A 23,503-nucleotide genomic window follows, 5' to 3' on the forward strand; every position below is an offset into this window, starting at 1 on the left:
CTCTTCCCTTACTCTGCTCAGCTGGCTCTGAGGCAGGAGATAGATGGGCCCCAGGCTGAACAGCTGGAGTTTGTCCCCTGTGGACAGATACTCCAAAATAGCAGGCGCAAGAGAGGAGCTGAGCCCTGCCCAGGTAAGAGACCACATATTTCTCATTCTCAAGGTCAAGGAGACCTTCCCGACTACACATGCGCAGGAGACTACAAGGCTCCTTGGAGGTCAAAAGGGAGGGGGTGTCACTCCATAGTAAGTGATGTCAACCTACCCATAGGCCTCTTCGCTAGAATCCATTTTGGCTAAGAGATACACGTGCACACAGGGAAGGGCCCTGAGATAAACCAAATCTGGACTCAGAACCAGGCAAAGCAAGATGATTGGCCAAGAGAAACCTGGAAGAAATGCCCCATATAAGTGATTCAAACAACCATGAGGGCACGACTCTCTCTCTGAGTCTGCCCGTGTGTCTATCCACGTGTACCCTTTTTCCTCCTAATAAACACTTTACTTGTTTCACTACTTTCTGTCTCTTTGTGGAAATTCACTTCTACAAAGCCGATGGGCCAGGGCCCTGTCACTGGCCACTGGTCGCTGGTGGTCTAGTGGCTGGGATTCAGCACACTCACTGCCGCAGCCTGACTTCAATCTCTGGCCAGGGAACCAAAATCCTGCTTCAAGCCACTGCAGGCTGAGGCCACCTGAGACCAGCTCCTTCTTGTAAGTCAAGATCTGTTCAAATGTTATCTCCTCTGAGAGGCCTTCCCTGAACACCCAATCCAAAGTGTCTCCTCTCCAGCTACACTCCCCATCACCCACACTCTCTTTTTTTTTTTTTTAAACTTTGGGTTTATTTATTTATTTATTTATGGCTGTGTTGGGTCTTCGTTTCTGTGCGAGGGCTTTCTCTAGTTGCGGCAAGTGGGGGTCACTCTTCATCGCGGTGCGCGGGCCTCTCACTGTTGCGGCCTCTCTTGTTGCAGAGCACAGGCTCCAGACGCGCAGGCTCAGTAGTTGTGGCTCACGGGCCTAGTTGCTCCGCGGCATGTGGGATCCTCCCAGACCAGGGCTCGAACCCGTGTCCCCTGCATTGGCAGGCAGATTCTCAACCACTGCCCCAGGGAAGCCCCACACTCTCTTTTCTTTTTCTTCATTGAACTTACCACTGTCTGAAATGATCCTTTTATTCATTGTTTTCACCTGGTTCATTGGCAGTGTGTTCCCACTAGAATGTAAGTTCCGTGACAGCAGAGAAGCTGACTATCCTGTTCTCTAACATGTACTCAGCTTCTGGAACAATGGCTAACTCAGAGTAGGTGCTCCATAAAATACTCGTTGAATAAATCTGCTTTGCAGGAGCCCAGAGCAGTGACCACAGGAGAGACAAAGTTCTGACTCCCACTCCTCCTGAGACAAGTATTTCTGATGTTTCTTCCTGGGATTGGCAGCCACGTGCCCTTGGCCTTCACCTTGAGCTGACAGGCTGGCGTCTGCGGCTCCCGGAGGCTTGGCCAGGATCTGTGCCCAGCTCCTAAGCAAGCTCACATCACACCCACACCCACACACACCCCAGCAATTGGTCTCAGCTCAGGCTCTCCTCTGATAAACCTCGCTAACGACCTTGGCTTTTCAATCTTCAGGCTTGCAGCCAGGAAACACAACTCTGGAGGTGAGCTCTTAGGAACACAAGGATGTCCTCCCTTTAAATCAATTGTTTCACACAAAAGCTCTGCTTTTTTGTTTTCCCGTCTCCATCCCTATAGCATCTGTTATAAAACCCAAATCGTTGGGAATGGTACTTGGACACTATTCTTATACCACTAAAAGGATTACCTTTGTCGATTTAAGTGTGGGGATAATGTCCAGCTTTCCTTGAGAGACTCCACCAAAATCAGCATCATGAATCCCATTTATGCATTTGCTGTAACAATGACACAAAGGTCACTGGCCATAGGGACCCTCAGGGTCTACCATCAGAAAACCCTCAGAAGACTTGCTCTGAGAGCTAAGTGCTACAGCTGCCTAAATTCATCAAGGAAATGAGTAGAGAAAAAGAAAAGGAGAAAAGAAAGTGGGAAGGGAAGGAAAATATGAGCTAGCAAAAAAAAAAGACCTACTTTGCCACTTTAGATATATTGTTCTGTCCTTCCTCTCTGAAATTATCATTCAAGTATTCAGCAAAAATGTATTGAATACCTGCTATATACCAGGCATTGTCCGTGACACTTGGGATCCAACAGCAATCCAAAGAGAGAATGATGCTCCCCCAAGCGGCCTGGTATTCTAGTGGAAGAAGACAGACAACAAAATAGTGAACATAGTAAACAGATGAAGTATCTAATTCATAAGTATATTTATTACTATAAAATATATAATAGAACCTCTTATGTGCTATATAAAGCATATAACATATTTGAAATATATAACATAGTTTATAAATCATCCAGTATGTCGGAAGGTAAAATGTGCCATCATAAAAGCAAAGACAAAGGGAGATTGGAACTGCTGAAGAGGCAGGTTCCAGTATCAGTTAAGAAGAGTGGTCAGGGTAGATCTCATTGAGAAAGTGACATTGAGCAAAGACTTGAAGGGTGTGAGGGCATTAGTTCTATGTAACTTGCTGTTGCCTTCCTTTTTGATATCCAAGAAAATTAGAACCGAATTTGAGACTCAAACCCAGTACTCTAGAGGCCCCTGTGGTTTGCAAATGTGTGGTCTTTTGTCCCCTGGAAAGGCAGGACGGGACAGTGGTTAAGGGCATGAGTTCCAAAATCAAACTAGATTTAAATACTGGCTCTACCACTGACTAGTTACATGACTTTGGGCATCGTATTTAATCTCTCTGAGCCTTGGTTCCCTATATCCCAAAATAAAGATAATAATAGCACCCACCTCGTAGGACTCTTTTAAGGATTAAATGAAATAATGTACACAAATTCCTTTGCATGCCGGAAGAACTCAATAAACACTGGCTGTAATGATTAAGCCTTGGTCTTGTCTCTCAAAGTTTATTTACATTTTCTTTGGTCCTGATTCTCTGTCTTTATTGATATTTTAACACTGTTTTATGGTTTCTACTCCTGTGGTAAGCAACCTCAAATCCTTTGTTGATTGGGGTGGGTTATAAATAAGTAAGTAAATAAATAAAAATCTGGATGGGGGACATTTTCACTGAAGCAAAACATTTCATTACTGATAGAGTGAATTGCAAGTGAGGTCATAAGTGAGAAATATTGACTTCAACAGTGCATTAGAAACCACCAGCAAGACACTCTCTGGTTACTCAGACCATCTTTCTCTCTCCCAAAGCCCGCTTCCTCCCTTCATCAAGAGAGGGTAAATGAGTCACACAAAATGACTCAAGAAGCCTAAATCCTCCCAACCTCACAATTACTTCATTGCCATGGACCTCACAGAACACTCCTTCTTCCCCATCAGAGAAGAGAAAGGAAATCGATGGGGTTGCTTTCCATGGTGATGGGGTTAAGGAAGAGGGGTGCTTGCTGAGTGCAGAGTCAGACGTAGGTCAGAATCTCATTACTGCTATTAATTAGTGAGCGCTGTGGCCACAGGGAAGTCCCTTGCCCTCTCTGTGCCTCAGCTTCCTCATCAGTAATAACAGAACCTCCCTTTTAAGGGGCTTGTGAAGAAGAAAGAAGAGTCCATGGAAGCAACGTGAATAGCTTATTTGTAAAGCCCTCAATAAATGTCAGACTTTCTTTCCTTATCTGTACCCGAGGGCAACACTCAATGGACTACAGGAATCTGGGACATTTAAATAAGAGGGTGTACAGGGCAGAAACGGGATGAGAAGACAAGTGTGGGTATATCTCTATGTGATAGAAACTCCCTACAAGAAGCAAAGGAGAAAGATCATTTTTGATCCCCTACTATTTTCTAGGTATATTATCATGCTCCTCCCTCACCATAACCCTTTGAGATGGGCATTGTTATCCACACCTGACAGCTGTGGCTGGGCTTTGAACCCAGAGCACACAGGTAGGAATGCTTAGGAGGCAGTGCTGGCCTTCCAAAGTTGACTTTATGAAGGACAGCAACTAGCCTCCACCATAGGACATCACAGGCACCACTGACAGAAATCTGCCAGCTCCCACCCTCCCTGAAGAGCCACGCCCCTGTGACTCCCAAGCTGGCTTCAGCAAAAATCTGGGCCAGGGCTTCCCTGGTGGCGCAATGGTTAAGAATCCGACTGCCAACGCAGGGGACATGGGTTTGAGCCCTGGGCCGGGAAGACCCCATGTGCCGCGGAGCAACTAAGCCCGTGCGCCACAACTACTGAGCCTGCACTCTAAAGCCCACGAGCCACAACTACTGAAGCCTGCGCGCCTAGAGCCCATACTCCACAACAAGAGAAGCCACTGCAATGAGAAGCCTGAACACAATGAAGAGTAGCCCCCGCTCGCCGCAACTAGGAAGAGCCCACATGCAGCAACGAGGACCCAACACGGACAAAAATAAATAAATTTAAAAAAAAAAATTCTGGGCCAGGGTGACTTTGCTGAGGCTCCCTCACTTCATCAGCCACCAGGGTCTCTGCCCTATGAGCTTGGGCTTTGGAATTAGCTAGATCTTAATTTGAAACACATACCCCTCACATATCAACTGTAGGGCCGTAAAGAAGTCACTTCTTCTTTCTGGTTCCTCTTCTGAAAATGGTGACATCAAAATGCCTGCCTCGCAAAATTGCCATGAAGATTAAATAGAGCATTGAAAACATACAAAACAGGGTCCGGCACATACCAAACGCTCATTTATGGTAGCTGCTATTGTTACACTGACACTGTCTGGGGAAAATCAGCCTTATGCTGAATGACGGAGATGATGCTTTCAGGGAGGGAGAGTGGGCCCTTGAGCACTGGCTGACACATCTACCCACACTTCCCCCATTATCTGACATTTGACCCTTCCCTTTGTTCCACAAGAAACAACTTGAGGATAACAAGACCCAGCTGGGCTCTGTGCCCCTCTGAGAAAAAAAAAAAAAGATGAATCAAGGCCCAGCCCAGGGCCTCCCATTCATTGCCCTTGATCCACCAACATGAACTGATGGTCCCTTCTGTGCTGGGAACTGAAGAGAGAGGAGACTCAGGACTTCATAGGGCACTTGGGGTAAAAGACAAGGAACCATTACTATAGCAAACAGAAAGGAATGAGGGCTGAGTGTCCTTGGTAATATGGGAGAAGCCTCCATGGAGAAGGAGGTATTTGAACTGGAACTTAAAAATTAGGTAAGACATGGCGGGGGATGGTATCCCAGGCTGAAAGCACAGCATGAACAAAGGCTAGAAATGGGAAAATGCAGTTTGTTTAGAGAACAGAGTAGTGTGGTAAGGCTGAAGAACTAGGATGCCAAAGGACTAAGGTGAGAGCTGGAAGTGAAGGGTCAGTGAACCTTATGGGCAAGGAACACAAAATAAAGGTCATGACTACCATGGAGAAAATGGGGGAGTGGGTCTGCATTTAAAATAGGGTGGTCACAGAAGGCCTCTTTGAGGTGACACACTTAAGAAGTAAAGGAGCAAGCCATTTGACCATCTGGGGGAAGTTTCCAGGCAGAGAAAATAGCAGTGCAAAGGTCCTGAGGCCACAGGGTGGCTGCCATGTTGGTGATGCATTAAAAAGGCCCGTGTGACTGGAGTGGTAGGAAGTGAGGTTACAGAGTTAAATAAAAGGGAGCCAGCTCATGAGAGGCCTTGCAAGCCATTACAGGGGCTTTAGCTTTCACTTGAACGAATGGAGAGCCATTGTAGGATTTTCAGTAAAGGAGCAACGCGATCTGACTTACGTTTTAAAAGGATAGCTCTGACAGCTTCGTAGAGAATCAGCTGCAGGGGGCCAAGGGTGGCAACGGGGAGACCAGTAAGGAGGCGATTGCAGAGATCCAGGCGAAAGAGGACGGCGGCTGGAACCAGGGTGGTAGCCCTGTGATGGTGCGCCTCGGTTTCCCCATGCGAAAACGAAGCTTAGGATGCCGGCCCTGTATGCCTCAAAAAGCCCCCATCGGGATGGAATGCCAGGAACCTCCGGCCAGCGGGGTGCCAGCCTGGGTAAAGTGGGACTGTGGGGCGCGTGGGCAGCTCCTTGCGCGTCCAGGCCTCCGGTGCCCACGAGAAAGCCTAGACAGGTACACGCCCCGTGATGCGCGTCAGGAGGGTGAGACCTGGCGGAGGAAGGTCTTGCTCCTCAGAGACTGAACAGGGAAGGGTGGGAAGGCGAGTGCCTCTCCCGAGTCCTGGAGCGGGTCCTGGGCATCCGGCACTGTGCGCGCCGCTGTATGCAACCACTCTGCTTGTGCAGGTGCGGCAACGGCATCGTGCGGGCATCATGCGGGGAGCGCCACAGCACCCCCTCCATGAAATTCCCCCCCAGCCCCCGACTATGACCCCTTTGTCTCACTTTCCCCTACCCCCAGCTGTCTGCCTGGCGGTCCTGCACCGGGTTCGGCGCGCACGGCCCCGCCGGGGTCCCTCTGGCGGCCGCCGTAGCAGCGCAACCCGGGCCTGGGGCTCGGGAGAGGAGAAAATCATGAATGAAACAGATGCGTTGCTCCCGCTCCCCCGCCCTCCCGGTCCAGGCAACCTCGGCGTGGGAGCGGCGCCTGCGGGGACTCCGAGCGGAGCTGCGGGGTGGGGGCGCCCGTGGGGGCGCCCGAGATCCGGGTCGGGGATTAAAGGTCCGCGACCGGCCCCACCTGGGCTCTGGGCGCCGCCGGAGCTCCCCGCCCCCGCGCTCGCCAGCCCCGCGGGCCCTGCGCAATTCCCGGGAAGCGGCGCAAGCCCGCCCGGGGGCGGGGCGGAGCCGGGACTAAGGGCGAGGAGCCGACCCGGCGGCTGCGCCCGAGACTCCGCAGCCGAAGCGCATTTGGTGAGGCGATCTGAAGAGGGAGCGCGCACGGAGCGCGGGACTGAGCGCCGGGCAGACGGACCGACGGACGGACGCCCCCGCACACGCAGACGCACAGAGCTCGGCGAGGTCCCCCTCACACACACGCACACACACACTCGCGGAGACACACGCACACTCGCGCGCGCACATCCTCCCGCCAGCCTGCCCGCCCGCTCGTCGGCGCCCGGAGACCTCTCTGGCCGGTAAGTGCGGCGCCTCCGTCGGCGCCTTTGTGTGGGGAGCTGGAAGGTGGAGGGCGCGGGGTCCCTCCCAGGGAGCCCCGGCAACTGAGACGTCCTCCAGACCCCCAGGCGGAGAAGCCGGCGCCCGCCCCCGCCACGCCCCCATGGGGCTCCCGGCGCCCCGGGACTGGGGGAGGGGTCCCCCACGCCTGGGAGGGGACCCGGCGCTGGGTAGAGGGGAGAGAGCAGCGGCCACTCCCCACGAAGCTCGTGCGCGGTTCCGGAGAGGGAGGGGAGGGATCAGGAAGGTGGTCCGGGGTGCGAGCCTCTCTGCTGCCGTGGCTGGTGCGCGGCTCTTGGCTGCATTACCTACCTCTCCAGGGTCTGAAGCTCCGGAGGAAGGTTGGAGATCGCCGCTAGCCTGCTAGCCTGTAAACCGGGGCTCCCAGCCTTCGCTTCGCTTCGCCTCCCCCGGACCGTGTAGCTTAAACCACCAGTTCCCCACCCGCCCCCAAAATAAAAGCCCAGCGTGTTCCCCTCCCCCAGCATGCCCCTTTTTCCTGGATGAGGCCCAGGCTCCTGCAAAACCTGGAGATTGCTCGGGTCAGACTTCTGAGGGGTTTACCTTACCAAGGATCATGTACCTTAGAGGGTCAAGACCAGGTGAATCTTGGGAACTCATTCAACGCCCTCATTCTACAGACAGAGAAACTGAGGCCCAGTGAGGTGGCTTGACCAAGGTCACGGGAGAGTTAGTGGCAAAGCCTGCATTAGAATCTAGCATCCCTGGCTTTCATACTCATGTCCTCTCCTATACAATTCCATCCTTATCCTTGTTGAAGCCCCAGATCCCAAAAATTTACCTGAGTGTATCAGGAAAGTCTTTGTAATTCCAGCCCTGCCCCCTTTTGGAGCGTCAGGTGCCATTCATTTGCTACCATACTTACTGTTTAAAAAAAAAAAAAAAGGCTGGCCTTTAATTGGCCTCTTTCAGCCTCAAAGGAGATCTTGAGATTTAGTTTGGGAGAATGAAGCAGTCCTGGACAAGAGATCAGCTTCCAGGGTGTTAGTCCTGGTTCTTCCAGGAGTCACTGAACCAGTGTCCTTTGTTGGACCAGGTAATGTCATGGTCAAGGAGTCATCCCCCTTCCCCCCACCTTGACCTGACTATGTGCCTTCCCCCTCACTCTCCCCCACTCCTTAAGGGCCTAGGTCTTCTAATCCAACCAGGCTCCTTTCATCATCCCTTTGTAGAGGTCTCCGAGTCTTTCCTGTCTGGCCAGCTCTCCCTCCTTGATGTTTGTTGAGTGCGGCCTCTTGGTGTTGCTGACAGAGCTGCTGGGGAAGCTTGAGTTACAGACTCACCAGGCTCAGGTGATGGCTCAGGCAAGGCTTCCTCAAAGGCAGCTGGGTCTCCCCAGAGCTGAACCCGATGCCTGGTGCAGAGAGGGTGCCCCGAGAGGTATGTTGATGGAGTGCCAGCTGGATGGTGAATGGATAAAGTCAGTCATCTTTGAGAAGACTCTGTTGGATGGGGGAGTTGGCAAGGAGGACAGTGTTCCGTCTCTAGGGGCCTGAGGCTCTTGTCTCAAGAGCTTCCTTCTTGGGTGAGCAACCTGGCATGGAGCAGAGACAGGGTGACCAGCTGGCATAACTCCAGGGGCCACCACTCACATTGTTGTGCCTGTAAATGGCGTTGTGCTCCAGAAGCACCATTTACATAGACTTCATAATGAGCAGTGGCCCGTGGGTTATTGCAGTGCCATGGCTCTCGCCCTCAGAGTGAAGAGATCTGGCTGGACAGTTGCAGTGAATGCTTATAACCTTTCTGGGTCTCAATTTCTCCATCCAAAAAATAAGATCATTGGATTGGTGTCAGGATATCTTTCAGGTCTGAACTGTTGGGGGGCGTTGGGGAAGGGAGGGGAGCACTTATAGTTTTCCTCTTCTATTACTCTGTGATGAAATCATTTATGTAGGGTACTTAGCACAGGGCCTGGGGCATAGAAAAAGCTCCAGATAGGTAGCTGTTAATACCATTAAGGCCCCAGCCTTATGGATATACCCTCCACTTCTTTTTTTTTTTTTTAATTTATATTTATTTATTTACGTATTTATTTTGGCTGTGTTGGGTCTTCGTTGCTGCGCGGGCTTTCTCTAGTTGCAGCGAGCGGGGGCTACTCTTCGTTGTGGTGCACGGGCTTCTTATTGCGGTGGCTTCTCTTGTTGCAGAGCACGGGCTCTAGAGCGCAGGCTCAGTAGTTGTGGCATGCGGGCTCAGTAGTTGAGGCACGTGGGCTCAGTAGTTGTGGCTTGCAGGCTCTAGAGCGCAGGCTCAGTAGTTGTGGCGCACGGGCTTAGTTGCTCCGCGGCATGTGGGATCATCGTGGACCAGGGCTCGAACCCGTGTTCCCTGCATTGGCAGGCGGATTCTTAACCACTGCGCCACCAGGGAAGTCCACCCTCCACTTCTTCCCTTCTTCAGATTGCCCAAGGACATGAGATTTTGAATCCTGAAAGTCCCTCTCCCTCAAAAAATCCCTCCTCCACTGATCTATTCCTGGACTTAGGGCTCAGCCAGCATAGGACATCCATGAAGTTCCCTGGGAGAAGTCGCACTTTTGTTGATCAGTTATTTCTCACCTAAGGGTGATTGAATTTGATAGTTTATATACAGTCAAAGCTTTTCTTACATGCTATCACTTATATTTAATCCTCATAATACACCCATGATATCAATAGCGTTAATATTCCCATTTTATAGATGGGGAAGTTAAGATTCAGAGTTTAACTTATCTAAGGATTTGTACTGTAAAAGTCTCAGAGCCAGATAGCTGTGTCTCCAGCTGAGAGCATTTGACCCCAGATTCTGAACTCTTTCTTCTATGTCACGTTGCCTGTCCTTTCCTGAAACCTGTCCGAAAAGAGAGACAGATGACCCCTTGGATAGAATTGAGAAGGAGGGGTTTATTCTTCTGGAAGACGAGGAATGGCTTCTTGGAGAAGCGAGGTAGCATTTGAGCTGGGTCTAAATGATTTGTACAACGGAAGGAAGGAGGAAAATATTATAAGTAGTGGAAACAACATGAGCAGAGAGCCGGCGGTGGGGGCTTCTAGGACGTATGTAGAAACTGGAAAACAATTCATTCCAACTGGGCAAAAAGGATAAAAGAGGAGCCGTGAGAAGGAAGGCTGGGTAGGAAGGTGGAGGCAGTTGCTGGGAGCACTGAGTGCCAAGCCACGTGATCGTCGGCCTTTAGTTTTTGAGTGGGGGAGAGACATGATCAAACGTGGCCATTAGGAAACTCACTCTGGCTGCCCCATGGAGAACAGATTGGAGGGGGAGAGCCTGCTGGCAGGGAGCCCAGGTAGGAAACAATGACAGTGGTATAGGTAAGAGTTAAGGAGGGTTTAGATAGGGGAGGTGGGGGGCGGGGGGTTGTAAGAATGCAGAGAAAGAGGAGTTGATGCAGGAGACCACAGTGTCACCAGAACTGGCAGCGGATTGGATGTGGGAGTAGAGGGAGGGAGGAATGAGAAGTGATGGCAAGGTTTGGAGCCTGAGTGGCTGGGCATCCATTCACAGACAGAGCCCAGCAGGAGGGGGAAGGGGAGGCTCAGGAGTGGGGGCCATGATCTGACAGGGTACCGGAATGACTCCTGCAAAGCTGGCTCACCGAGCACCCCAAAGTGTCCAGAGCCAGTTGCTTCCTTCCTCCTTCATTCATTCATTTATTATCCAAATACATAGAAACATCTGTTAGGTGTGAGGTTGTTCTCGGCTCTAGGGATACATTGCTGAAAAAGATGAACTTCCTGTCCGAGCTCTACCAAGGGAGACAGAAAAGAAAATGTAAGCAAAGTATAACATTTCAAGAGGTGAGCAATGCTCTGGAGACAAATGAAGCAGGATGAGGGGTGACTTGGGGGAAGAGATTTACCTTTAAAAAGAATTGTCTTCAAGGAAGTGGTATTTGAGCAAAGACCTGAATGAAGTGAGGAAGTGACCTTGGGGAAGAGCATTCTGGGAAAAGGAGACCGCAAGTGCAAAGGCCCTGGGGGTAAGAATAGCTTGGTGTTTTCAGGGAACAGCAAGTGTGGCCGTAAAACATAGGTCAAGAGGGAGGGTGGAAAGGAAAACGGTAGGAGAGAGGGGCAGGCCCAGATCACATAGGTGCTTACAGGCCTGAGGAATAAGAGATCGTATGATGTTAATGAGTACAAGAGAACTGGAGTCCTATTCTCCTTGTGTTCGTCATGCCTAGAAAACCAAGCCCGACACTCAGCAGTGGCTCACTAAATAGTTGTCTAATGAATGAATGTTGGAAACCACCATTTATGTACGAAGCCTCATATCTTGGACTAAATAAAGATACTGTAGCATAGTAAGGGCATAGTAAGCTAGGTATGATCGAAATGATAAAGCTCAGATGATTTGAATATCTGTGATGTCATTCAAGCCTGAAAATTTGAGTCACGTCTGTATATTCAGTATGGCTGTTGACTAAGGCGAAATAGTAAAACATACCTGAAATGACTGGAAAACAATTAAAATGGTAACATTTTTTGGTCTTCCTTCATCCCCTTTCCAGTGCAAATATACAACCTTTTGGCTTCATTTCAAAGTTTCCCTTGTGCAACTCTTATGCCCTCAGCCATTTCCCTTGTAGAGATTTTAAAGAAACTCATCTCTAGCACAAAGGCCCATACTTGCAGGACCAGGAATTATCATCTTCAGTAAATTGACAGATTCCCAAAAAAGGCAGAGAGGGCAGTGGGGAAAGAGAAACTATTTATAGAAGTATAAATTCTTTAAGCACCCAATTGTTTAAATGGATCTATAAGTGCGAATGGAAAAACTCCAGAAGATGGTTAATCGTTTAAAGCTTTTTGTCTGCATTCAGTTGAACACAGGGTATGTGTGAACATTTCAAAATATGTGGCACCCTTTACCAAAAATTTAACTCACACACCAGGAAATATGTTCTTACCAGTGTGGGTCAGCGCAGCTATCTGTGTGTAAGTACCTGTGTTCAGTCCGAAGTTTACTCATGATTAAGTGACCTGGGGCAAGGTCCTTCCCCTCTCCCAAACTGTTTCCCCATCTCTAGGAGGTAGGGCTTGGGTTTCTAGGGCCCCTGTGGCACTAAGCACTGTGGTCTGTGATATCTGTAGGCCCACACTGTTGTCTTCCTGGAGGACAGTGACCACTGTCACAGTGTGGGGCTGTGGCTCCCTGTGGCACTCAGATGATTTGGTGGATGGGAGGTAGACAGGCGGTCCTGTCACAGAGGAGACGGGATGCTTCCATCAAGCAGTCAAAGCCACATACTAGGCTGGACCTTTTGAGAGGGCAAGTTGACAGGTCGTCTAAGTCTTCTTAGAATCATAGTCTCTTTAGGTGCCCTGGTCCAAATTCCATCTGATTCTGCATGTCTTGTCACCTCTAGGAACTGGAAACTCAGGTCAGCTGAAGAAAAAAACTAAAAACCTTTTTAGTTTTTGAACAGTACCATCACCAAAAAGCTCTTCCTTACCTTAAACCATGGCATTATGGAAAGTAAGGTCTTCCCCCATTCTTCAATATCATCCCCATCTTTTTTGCATCTGGTGAGATGTGGGACAAGCACCTTGGCCACCAATATCTGGCAAAGCTCCAGAATTCCCAGACTCTTAGACACAAGAAAGCTTTTCCCACTCAGCTGCAGCACATAGAATAAAAGCCACCCTCCTTCCTGTGTCCCCCTTGAAGCCGCCTTGACGCAAGTTTCCATACCTGGGGTGAGGCATGCTGAGTTGGGAAGGGATCTCCTTGAGCTAGACGCAGGGAATCCACAATTTGTAAGCAAGCAAGCATCTTGGTGAGAATTCCTAACTTTGAGCTAATGTAGGGGATAAACTGTTCTTGGCCAAGTCTGGTTACTGTTACTGTGATAGCAGAATACAGACCCTAAATTGCCCTTCCTTTGCATGGTGAGGTGGTTGGTTGATGTCATTAGAGAGACATACCAAGCTTTGATATGTCTTTCTTAAGAGTGGAAATGTTCTCTTTCTCCCCCAACTCTCTGGAAGCCACTCAGGAGGGATTCAGTGGACTTCAGTGGTGGGTGGCATGTGGCTGTCTGAAGTGGATTCCAAAGATTGTATATTTCATTATCTGCCTAAGAGTGTGACCCAACCTTTGAAAAATAAATTACATTGTAAAAATAACACAACCTACTATAGAACAACTGTAAGATGAACCATGATTTTATAGATGAACCATGATTTTATATGTCCCATTCTGTTTCTTCTGTAGGTCTGTATCTTTTATAGTTGAAATGAGTCCACATCTAGTTTTGTACCCAGCATTTTTCACTTAACATTTTCTTGTAACTTCTGTACTCATACATGACCTTCTTCTATCCTCAGTGGCTTCCATACTTTACTTAATCATTTCTTAATTGGTGGACATAGTCAGCAGTGAACATCTTCAAGCACACAGCTTTTCCATCTCAGATTCTCAAGGCATCTGATTTAAGCATCCCCAATAGGGTATGACAGGACCCGGGGGAGGGGGAAAGAAGAGCACAAGGTTAAAGTACATGTCGTCTGTGGACAGATGCAGGTTGATTTCATGGATACAAATGACGTGGTCCTGGGTCCTGGGGTAGAAAGAAAACAATGGACACCAGAGCTGGAGCCATGGAGAGGATGGAGAGGGACATTATGGGCCGGGAGGCCAAAGTCACAGAGCACTGAGGGTGTGATGGAGGGGTGTCAGATTTCAGATGGAGTCCCTCCAACATTTTATTGATTTGCTTTGGGGTGCCTTTTAAAAATTATGGTGCAATACATAAAATTTACTATTTTAACCATTTTAAGTATATAGTTCTGTAGCACTAAATACATTCACATTGTTGTGCAACCGTCATCACCATCTACCCATAGAACTCTTTTCATCTTGCAGAACTGAAACTCTGTACCCATTAAACAATAACTCCTCATTCTCCCCTCCCCCCAGTCTCTGGTAACCTCTATTCTACTTTCTGTCTATGAATTCACATGTTCTAGGTACCTCATGTAAGTGGAATCATATACCATTTGTCCTTTTGTGTCTAGCTTATTTCACTTAGCATAATGTTTTCCAGGTTCACCCGTGTTGTAGCGTGTGTCAGAATTTCCTTCCTTTTTAAGGCTGAATAATAGTCCGTTGTACGTATATAACACATTTGCTTATCCGTTCATCTGTTGATGGACACTTGGGTTGCTTCCACCTTTTGACTATTGTGAATAATGGAATAATGCCGTTATGAATGTTGATATACAGGTATCTGCTTGAGCCCCTGCTTCCAGTTATTTGGGGTATATACCTAGAAGTGGAATTGCTGGATCAAATGATAAATCTGTATTTAATTTTTTGAGGAACCACGGGGTGCTTTTTATTAAGGATTTTTGTGTACTCATCAAAAAAGACCACTAAGTGAAGTCTTAGGACTGGAGGGTCCAGGAAGAAACCATTAATTTTTTAAAGCAAATTTTGTGTAGGTTTCTGCATGGCATGAGGGAGAAGACAGACAAGCGAACAGAATACAAATGAATCCACCCTCCATTTCTGAAGAATTATTGTGATTTAGAGGCATCGTGAGTGGGAAAAGAAAGCTCTCAGGAGAGACCTTAGGGATGGAATTCATTTGTGCATGCAGGTATTCACTGTGCCAGGAAATCGACACGCCATGAGGACCTTGCCCACAAGGAGCTTGTGTGTGTCCGTTGGGAGCACCAGAGAGTAACCGGGCAACAGTGATCTGTACTGATGCTCCCTGCAGTAATCCGAAATACTAACTTTTCTGAGTGCTTACTGCGTTATCTCACCTAATCTTTATCACAGTTCATTGCACAAGGTTTTTATTATCCTCAGCTTATAGATAAGGAAATAGACTCAGAGAGCTTAAGTAACTTGCCAGGAGCACACAGCAAGTAAGTGGCAGAGCCAGAATTCACACCTAGGTAGTAATTGTGCTTTGGTGATGAGCTGAGGGCTGTGGGGACACAGGAGAGGCACCTGCCCAGCGTGGTGGTCAGGGAAGGCTTCCTGAAGGAAGGGGTCAGGCAAGCGTTTTAGTGTAAGTTGGCAGTGTTCTTCTTTTGCCCATGATTTCAGAACATGGCTTTTGGTGGCAGCAGCAGCAATATCCAGCCCTGCTTCCTGTGACTCCGGCCTCCCAGGGCGCCCCGCCTCACTGAGACTGCATTTCACAGGAAGGCGGTCACAGTCAGCATCCCTGGTGCTTATCGTGAGGCAGGGAGGCCAGAGGTGGGGTGTGTCCTTTTCCCTCTTACATTTGCCGCCTCTGACTTCCTTAGTTGGCCTCCTTCTGGGATGCCTTAGAGGGACATCCCAGGGCACCTCCTGGGCCTGGGCAGCTTTGGGCCAGTGGGCTGGAGTTGGCCAAATATAAGGCCCAGGAGTGGCAGTGGAGGTCATATGTCCACCTCTGTGTCACTTCACACCTAAGATACCTGGACCTTGTGGGCTCCCATCACCTCAAAAGCCCCGTCTTCCCAGAACCCAGATGTAGCCAGTTCTTTCTGCCCTTTGAACCCCTTGTAGCTCCCCGTGGCCTACAGCAATGTTTCTCGACAGGGACCCTGCTGGCCTTTGGGTGGGGGAGTTCTCTGTTATGACAGCATCCCTGGCCACTCCCCTGAATATTTCCCAGGAGGACCCTTCAGTCATTGTGACAAGCAAGAACACTCACACGCATTTTTAAGGTCTGTTTTACGAATGAGAAGATGTGCAGACCTTCAGCGTTCCATTCAGTGAGTTTCAACGATTGTATGAAGTTGGATAACCATCACCGGGCTTGAGATGTGGAACATTTCCATCATCCTGCAAAGTTCCTTCTTTCTCCTTCCCAGTCAGTACCTGCCCTCAGAGGTAACCGTTGTTGCCGTCTCTGTCACTGAAGATGAGTTTTATCTGTTCTCGATCTTGGTATAAGTGGACTCATGTGGCATGCGGTCTTTTGTGTCATAAGGTAGTTTTTGAGATTCATCTGTGTTGTTACACCCTCACCCTGCCTGACACACACACAGATCTCTAGATACCAACTAGAATGGCAGTCCCTGCCTTAATCTAACTGAGGAAAAGTGGGCTGTGAGTTAAAGTCAGTGTGTGTTCACCAGATGCATGAAGCCCTCTGCCGTGTGATGTGAGGCCCCTCACCTGCCCGCTGTCCAGTCACACAGAGGTGCCCGCCTTCTCCCAGCTCGCCTCGCCCTCTCACCTCTCCTGGCCTTTGCCCCTGCAGTGTTCTCTGCCTGCAGCGTCCTCCCCACTGTCTGGTGAGCTCTGAGATGCTCAGACATCACCTCCCTATGCAGCTTCCCGGACTCTCCCTTTTGCCCTCCCAGGCACTCGCGTTACACAGCCTCTGTTGACAGTTAGCACATATTTGACTCTTCTCACAAGACTGCAAGCTGGTTGAGGGCAGGGACTGGGGCTTAGTCATCTGGGGATCCTCACAGGCCCAACATACAGAGCCTGATAGTAAAGACATGGATCTAAGATTACAGCAGGTCTTGTCTCAGGATTACTTAGAGGCAGATTGGGTCTAAAATAACTGTGCAAAATATATCCCCAAACCACTCTCTGAAATTGTTCAAAGAAAGGTGATGAAAAAAGACAGTGTAATCTTTGACTACAGATGATAAATGTAGCGTTAAACTCACTGCCAGTGAGGCAGAGACCTCCAGCCCTTCCCCCAGAGGACCTGGCATCATGGGAAATGGATGGGCATTGATGAGTGCAAAGTAGTACAGCTCAGGGAGCCAAGGGGATGGGCAAAAGAGTAGAGTCAGTCATGGGAGGCTGCCTGGAGGAGGTGAGTTCCAAGGGTTTTTCAAAGAGGAGTCTGTTGAGCCAGAGAGTTACGTAATCGGGAAATCTATAGAGAGCCTTAAAGCATGATCCAAGGCAGCCTGGATCATGGTCTGATCTGTCCTCTTGTGACTGTGGTCCTGAGTCTCACGTAGCTGCCCTTCCCTCCCCTTTCACTCCTTTTAACTCACTTCTTCCTTCCTTCTTTTCTTCTGTTTAGTCGCTCCTTCCCATCTTCCTTCCAAACTTGAATGTGCAGAAAGAGCTGGATGTACATTGCCCGGCCTTCCATCCCTCCTTCTCTGCACTGGACTCCCCGTCTTGGGGGTTATAGAAGGAGGCTCATCCCTTGCCCCCTCCCAGCGTGGGCAGCTCACAGAAGCCAAGTTTATGGACAGGAGAGGGAGGGAGCAGCCCAGGGTGGAGTGTGGTCCTTTTTTTTTTTTTTTTTTTTTAATAAATTTATTTATTTATTTATTTATGCTGTGTTGGGTCTTCGTTTCTGTGCGAGGGCTTTCTCTAGTTGCGGCGAGCGGGGGCCACTCTTCATCGCAGTGCGCGGGCCTCTCACTATCGCGGCCTCTGTTGTTGCAAACAGGCTCCAGACGCGCAGGCTCAGTAGTTGTGGCTCACGGGCCCAGTTGCTCCATGGCATGTGGGATCTTCCCAGACCAGGGCTCGAACCCATGTCCCCTGCATTGGCAGGCAGATTCTCAACCACTGCGCCACCAGGGAAGCCCATGTGTGGTCCATTTTGAGGTGCCGAGTTACAAATCAAAACGGTAGGGGAAGAATTCAGCCAGAAGAGAGGTCAACGTGCACTAGACTCCCTGGGGAGGCTTCCTGGAGGCGGCATGAGCTGAGGCAGGCCCTGGAGGAGCAGGGGGCCACAGCTCGGAGGAGAGGAGCAGGGAGCCCTGTCCAGGAAGGAGGAATGGGGGAAACAAGAGCTGAGAAGCAGGAGTGAGCGTGGCTGGGAGGCGGGGCAGTATGCATGGCGGAGGAGGATTTGGGGAATCCTACGAAGTTGGGTTTCAGTTCTTTGCGCCCCACCTTCCTGAGGGCTCTGGGTCTGACCCAGGGGACCTGGAAACAGCCCGGGGCTCTCCAGAGGGGAGGGAATGGTTCTCCCGGAGAGGCCCCGCCCATCCTCAAGCTGGTCTCTCCTGCGTCGTTCTCATTAGCTCCAGGACACCTGGCAGAGCCTGAGGAAAAAGGAAACAGAGCTTTGTAGCTGATGGCACTGCCTGGTACAAAGGGCAGGAGTGGCTCCCGTGCCGTGTTGACTTAGAGGGCGCCAGGAGATGCAGCTTTAAGCCAGGTCAGCTGTGGTGACAAGGAGGATGTCAGCCCTGGGTCGCTTCGTACTTTCTGCGCTTCAGTCACTTCCTCGGTCATTACCACCACCCTGCGGCCAGCAGCTCCTATTGCTTCCATGGCCCAGAGGAAGAAACCGAGGCTCAGAGAAGTTAGGACACTGGTCCAGGGCCCCGTGGGGAGAGGGTGGCAGAGCACAGCGTTTCAGCCGTGTCTCTTGGCCTCCAAATCCATGCTTTTTGCAGAGGACCGTGGCTGCCTTAAGGTATGCAGCCTCAGAATGGCCAGTCTGTTGTGTTTCCAGGCATTCCACCAATGACGGAAGAGTCTGTTGACAGCCCACCCCAGGCAACAGGTTTCCAGACCCTTTTCAACCTTGATTCCTGGTCCCCTCTGCTTTTTTTTTTTTTTTCCTCTGTCCCATTCCATTCAGCTTCCTGGCTCACACTCTATTCTCTCTCCTGGCAAAGGTGCCTCAGACCTAACTAAGGTTTCCAAACAGCCTCTGCCTCCCAGGCCCTGCCTCTGACTGTTTGCCTGATTCTTTTACCAAACCCTGAAGTGCCAAGATCTTCCCAACCTGAGCACAGAAGGGTTAAATCAGAGGCTGAGTGTGAGGGCCCTGATAGAGAACTAGACCCCCCAGTGAGGTATGGCAGGAGCTAGAGGTTTCCCTAGCTGCAGGTGGGAGCAGACCTAGCTCTGTACCCCAGCTCTCCCCTCTGCAAGTGCATACAAGCCCTATGAGAAGTGGTTTTGTAAGCGACAAAGAACAGAGCAAATGCCAGATAGAATCTTCATGGATGATCCGGACCAAGGCACAGGCAGCCCTGGCATCCAGGCCCAGGGTTGGCATCAGGGACGTCTAGGGCTAAAACCAGAGACAGGTAGAGACTAGAAGCACAAGATCATTTGTGATCAGGGTGGGTATATAACCAGCACTGCCCCCTACCAAGTGGAAGGGGCAGAGCTGTAAGAGTGGACAAGGCCTCAGTCCTAGAAGGCAGATGACCGAGACAGAGACTCTGCCTGCCAGAGCATCAGGTGGAAAGCCAGGCGCTGGAATGGGGCCAGTGTCTGAGCCAGACAAGCAGCAGTGAGACTGAGTGTTGTGAAAACTCTTAACAGTAATATTAGTTACCACTTGCATGGTGCACTCTGTGCTAGGAACTCTTATAAGAGTTTTATGTTTTCTCATCTCAATAATATTTTGAGTTAGGTACTACTACTGTGTACCTATAATATTTTGAGTTAGGTCCATTTTACAGATGAGAAAACTGAGGCACAGAGAGTTTGAGCAAAACTCCTGATCTCCTCCAAAACTGGAAGCATGACCCTTCACATTGATAGCTTGAAATCAGCCATGGTGGGAGCATTTACACCCGGGAAATCAGCAAATGCCACAAATCATGGCTTTTTAATTTTTTATTTATTTAAAAAAATTTTTTTTTCTGAGAACCAGTTTACTAGCACACCACCAGACTCATCCCAGAGCCTCCGTGGACCTCACCTATGGGAGAGAAGTCCTGTATTAACTGAGAAGCAGGCAACGCCTGACACACTAGACGACAGCATTTTTAGGAGCTTACTGGGCCCTGTCTAAGCATTTTGCATGCATCTCATGTAAAAACTTCATGTGAGGATCAAAATTCATTTAATCTCTGTAAGAACCCTCTGAAGTGTAGACACTGCTTTCCTCATTTCACAGATGAGGAACCTGAGGCACGGAGAAGTCAAGTATCTTGCCCAAGATCAGGCAGCCAGTGAGGGAGCCTTGATTCAGACTCGGGCAGCCCAATCCCAAAGCCTGTGCTTTGTGGCGTTTTTAATGAGCCATTTGTAAATGCTCAAACCCTAGCTTACTTTTCATTTATTTTTTCAAGAATAGCTCTTGAATATCTGCCCGCTGCCAGATAGGGTATTAAATACAGGAAACAGGAACATCCACGTCAGAGGCCATACACCTAGTGGTTTCAAAAAAGCGTGGGCCTGGGGTTGAGGCAAACGGAGTTTGAAGCCTGCTTCTGCAGCCTACCAACTGGGTGACCTTGAGCAAGTGACTCAGTCTCTCCAAGTCCTCATCTCCACATGTGTAGGAGGCGGCTAACGGTGTTCTAGTTCATAGGGTTATGGTGAAGGATGAGTGATGTAATACATGTACAGCACATGGCAAGGTATCCAGCACTCAGTAAGCACTCAATAAAAGGAGGCTGCCGTGATTATAATCCACAGGTTTGTGTTCCGGTAGCTCCATGTGAGGTGGGGGTACAGGCATCAAAGATTCACCGAGGGACTTCCCTGGCAGTCCAGTGGTTAAGACTCTGCACTTCCATTGCAGGGGGCACGGGTTCGATCCCTGGTCAGGGAACTAAGATCCCGCATGCCACGTGGCATGGCCAAAAATAAAATGAAAAACTAAAATAAGTTTTTAAAACAATAGATGATCACCGAATAGAGCGTGAGAACCGAAGGCGGGTACCCAGTTCTTCCTAAGGGAGACAGGGAGGTTTCTGCTGAGGGGGTCACATTTGAACAGGGTCTTGAAAGACTCTTAAAGAGTTTTCCAAGCAGAGAAGGGAAAAGGGGGCTTTTCCCTGAAGGGAAAAGTGCATTCCAAGGCATCATAAGTAGGAGCAAGCATCTAACAGAATGGAAATACCAGAACACCCCCCTCCCGAGAGGTGTGATCACGCCTTCACATTTGTAACTGTTTCCTCCTTGTAAATTAAACTGTATACCTGGAGCATGGGGGGTGTAGAAAGAGGGAGCAGAAGGGGGATGTTTTCAGAATCTTGGAGACCAGATGGTTAAACCAGATGACCTTTGAACTCTGAAATCCCGCTGTTCGATTGATCATCTCTGGGCTCCTGTCCACCACACGGATAGGACTGTCCTCAGTACATACTGATCCACACAGCTGAGCTGGGCCTCCATGAGTAACTGGCTGGGGTGGGAACACCTTCCCCACTTGAAGGTTGGGCAGCCTCTGCCCCAGGCTGCATGGACCAAGGGCTTGTTTCCCTGGTGCTGGGAGCACCCTCTGCTGCTTCCCTGCCACTCCACCACCTCCGCCTCATCAAACCTTGATAGCCCCAGAATTGAAACTTGACCTTAAGGAGAGGCCCTTAAAAGTCATTAGATTCAATTCCTTTGATTTTTATTTGTGGCTACTGACACTCAGATTAGAGGAAATGACTGGACCAAGGTCCTACAGTGGCCTAGGACTAGAGCCCAGGGCTGCTGGGTCCTTGGCCATGGAGCACATTTGTTCCTCCAGTAATGGAGCACAGCTGCCACCATCATGCACACTCTCCGCTCCAGCCAGTCTCCCAAGCAGGGCTTGCGGGGCCGCTGCTTCAGGTGGAGAAACCTGAGGTGGGGGTCCAGGGCAGCACTTCCTGTCGTTCTGTTCCTGGGGAGGACACACAAGGTAATGGCCCCGCAGCAGTGAGCTCCTTCAGAGCCCTGGGGACTGGAGTCTCCCTCAGGCTCCTTCACTGACTCACCCACTGTGAGAGTCTAGCACAGTCACTTCACCCCCTGAGCCTCAGTTTCTTCATCTGTAAAATGGGGATGATGCCCCAAAGACCTATGGTGAGGATTTTTCAAAGAACATCTATAACGCAACTGCTGTAGTCTGCTGTTACGTTCGTGTTCACTCTCTTCCTATTTTCAGAGTGTTGTTTTCAACGAAGGCTGAAAGCCAGAAGAGAAGAGAGCTGAGGAATATGGGCGGCGAGAAGCAGATCTGTCATTACTAGCTTTGTGGCCTTGGGCAGGTCACTGCACTTCTCTGGATCTCTATTTTCTCATCTAGAAACTACAGGTAATGATAGTATGTTCCTTCTAGGGCTGTTGTGAGAATTAAGGTCTGCCTTATGTCTCTGGGAAAAATGGGAGAGAGGAGGAAGACACGGAGAAAGAACATTACAAATGAGCACCTCGGTAAATCTCCCTGTCTGTACTCCCTTCCCACGTGCCCTTGTCAGACTGAATTTCTTTCCATTCCTTGAGTGTGCCCTACTTCCTCTCAACTTCAGGCCCATTCACGGCCTCCTTCTGCCTGGAGCACCCCAGCTGCTCCTCTCTCACTCCACAGCTTCTGACCCCCACTCCTCCTTCATGTCTCATCAGAGATCCCTTCCTGGGAATCTTCCCTGACTCCTCTGCCTCACTGGGGGCCTCACCAGCATCCGCACAGCACCCTGCACGTCTCCCATCAAACGGGCCACCTGTGTTCCATTGCCTTTTGCTTACCTGCACTCCCCCACTGTGCCATGAGAGCGTGTACTTCATTGTATCCCCAGGGCCTTGCCCCGTGGCCTGCACATAGTAGGTGTTTGGTAAACACTAGGTGAACACATGAATGTTCCAGTCCCTGAATTGGACTCACAAGAAAGATGGAAAACTCTGTTGCCGAGCACCACCCCCCCACCTCTTTGCAAGCTGGGCCTCTCCAGCACCCTTCCATCTTCCCTTCCCTGGGGTGCCTGCCAGGCCCACACCCCAGTCTCCCACCAACAGAGCAAGTTGGAGAAGTCATCATTCATCTGGGCACGTCCCAAGCAGAGAACACTCAGACCCTGTGTTTGGGATCCAGAACACTCTTGAGTTTGCAGTCTGCTCAGACGTGGGGACAGATGGCTGGACAGTGGACAGGTGGGCAGGGAGGGTAGGCAGCTTGGCAAGATGGAAATAGCAGTGAACTAAGCATTGGGAGTCCTGGGCTCAGAGCCTATTTGTTCCACGAGTTTGCGGCATGCATCAGTCTAAGCTCTGTGGTTGCCAGCAACAGAAACTGAGTAACTTAGGCAGGAAAGCTGCTTGTTAGAAGGCTTTGGGGTGTGACACAGAATGACCTCTGGTCTTGGACCCTCCCTGTAGCAAGGGACAAGCAGAGCACCCGGGGAAGAGAGAGGTAACTCCCAAAAGGGAATCTGGATTTTTAACCACCTGAAAACAATTGTTCACACCTTGTGTGACCTGAGGCAAGTCACTCAACCTCTCTTGCCTCAGTTTCCCTATTTGGATGTTCTAAAGCCAGCCTCTCTCCTCCATTCACATCTCCAGTGTGCTTTGTGCTGAGAAGGCTTCCTGCCCTGGCCCCAGATGGTGCCTTTCCCCATCCAGACACCTTAAGGATGATGATGAGTGAGCACAGTGAGCAAGCGTGTGTGTGCTTTCCTGCCGCCGCCCCAGGGAGGAGGGGCGAGGCCTCTCCACCTGCCTGCTTTGGGACACA

At 49.9% G+C, this 23,503-nt stretch overlaps 1 protein-coding gene across 4 annotated transcripts in view; it reads left to right on the forward strand.

Annotated features, from left to right (window-relative positions):
- Positions 1-7,023: 7,023 nt before the first annotated feature.
- Positions 7,024-23,503, forward strand: part of PTPN5 (protein tyrosine phosphatase non-receptor type 5) — a 55,676-nt gene continuing 39,196 nt past the window's right edge. For 3 of the 4 annotated variants that reach the window (XM_082343026.1, XM_082343028.1, XM_082343031.1), the window contains exons 1-2: positions 7,024-7,103; positions 21,938-22,087. The gene's annotated coding sequence lies outside the window, so the exon portion shown is untranslated. The remainder of the gene's footprint in view (positions 7,104-21,937; positions 22,088-23,503) is intronic. The other variant, XM_082343027.1, reaches the window with a different exon arrangement.

Source organism: Balaenoptera borealis (assembly GCF_965194805.1).
Source record: "Balaenoptera borealis genome assembly, chromosome: 11".
Taxonomy (NCBI): Eukaryota; Metazoa; Chordata; class Mammalia; order Artiodactyla; family Balaenopteridae; genus Balaenoptera; species Balaenoptera borealis.